This window comes from Gavialis gangeticus, unplaced genomic scaffold, assembly GCF_001723915.1.
Source record: "Gavialis gangeticus isolate Ggan-Ray unplaced genomic scaffold, GavGan_comp1, whole genome shotgun sequence".
Lineage (NCBI taxonomy): Eukaryota > Metazoa > Chordata > Crocodylia > Gavialidae > Gavialis > Gavialis gangeticus.
The window spans coordinates 3,665,190-3,666,959 of record NW_017729022.1 but is presented as its reverse complement, the minus strand read 5'-3'; positions in this window follow the sequence as shown (position 1 = coordinate 3,666,959).

The following is a 1,770-nucleotide window of genomic DNA, read 5'->3' as shown; positions in this document are numbered from 1 at the left end:
AATTAATATCACAGTTTTTTAATTCATGGCTGAATTCTTTTTTTCTCATGAGTTGCACCACCTTTTCTTTGCATAGTCTATTTGACTCAAGTGCTTTCATTCTAATAACTTGTTGGAAAACTAACCATGGTATTATATAAGAAAAAGCTTAAATGCTAACCCATATTAAAATTTCAAATGTTTCTTTAACAGTTTAATGAAAGATTTTTATCCTTTATTTCATTAGCTTATATAGCGTGATATAGGGCAGACTTTTATATTGTACTGACTAGAATATATATTGTTTATGTTATTCTGCACATAGCTTCACCATTCATGAGTTATCAGTGTATTCCTTTGTGATTATAAACATACTATAACCTTTCTTTATGCAATTATAATCCATTATCTATTTTAATTATATAACAAATATTTTGGAAATGACATGGTTTTTATTATTAAAGGTTAAACTATAATTTGAGTTTAGCTGATTCAGTTTGAAATTGGCACAGCAGTACATCTCCTTTGTGATACCATTAAATATTGTGAAAACTCCTATCCCATTGGCTTTATATTCAGAGAAAACCATTCAATACATAAGTAAAGTGGAAATGAATTTCATGTCTATTACAGAACTATAAAAGAGACAGTGAGAATACATAATGGTTTTATATATGACATTCATGTATGCTGTATGAATGAATGAGTTGCACAGAGGTCTTCCCATCAATATGGTAAGTGCACCCAATAAATGGCAAGGGCTGTGAATTCACCAGAAAGAAACTCAAGGGAATAAACCCCTACTTCTTTTTTTGGAATCATCCAGTCCATCATTGTTCTGCTTGTAGTCTACTTATATTTTACATACCAAGAATTCTCTCAGTGTAAATATGGTACTTGGGGGCAGATCCAGGAGGATGCAGCAGCACCCCCTTCAAAATTGTAGCTCACCTGTACAGCTCTGGTCCCCTACAGTCACAGATGTTGGCATCCCCTAAGGCGTCCGTCTAAGGCATGGATGGAGCCCTGGCTGGCAGGGGATACCCAGGGGCCAAGCAGGCAGTGGGTGAGGAAGTGGACGACTCTTTAACACTGCTGCTATCCTGGGTGACCAGGGTGGGAAAGCCCTTGGCTGCTTATGAAGCACTCCATCCAGGGGCTGCTGGGAGCCACTGCTTAGGGTTTCATGCTTAGCAGCAGCATCCCTGTCTCAGGGATCCACCTGTGGGAAGCAGCTACACAAGTTGCCAGATTGCACTGGGGAGGGCAGTGTTGGTGGGCAGACTCACCCTTCCAGGACCTGCTCCTAGTCACTGGAGGACACTGGGGAGAATCGGGTGGGGAGCAAGTGCTGGAATCAGGGATCACTGGCTGCAGCAGTGGGGAACAGGGCATCTGGGAGCTCGTGGCAGAGCTCCCTTGACAAACGCAGGGCAGTGGAGGGCATCAGGGATCACCCCTCGCCTGCTACCTGCATGGCAGCTGCCTCATTGTGCGGATGCAGCGTAGCTTGGCAGGGCACCATGCTTTGGGAGCTGGGGTGGCTTCAGCAGTCACCTGGCGTCCAGCACTGCTCAGCTCCCAGACGGTGTGAGGTACCCTGCCGAGCTGTGGTGCACCCACACCATGGGGCAGCTGCCACACAGGTACCAGGTGGGGCAGAGGGGGTGCTCTGCCCTAAGCTCCCAGAGGCCCTAATACCTGCTGTCTGCTGCTGTAGCTGGTGATTGCAGGCCTTTTTTTTTTTTTTTTTTTTTAAATGCCGGGGGGCTGGGGCCGTTTGGGGGGTGG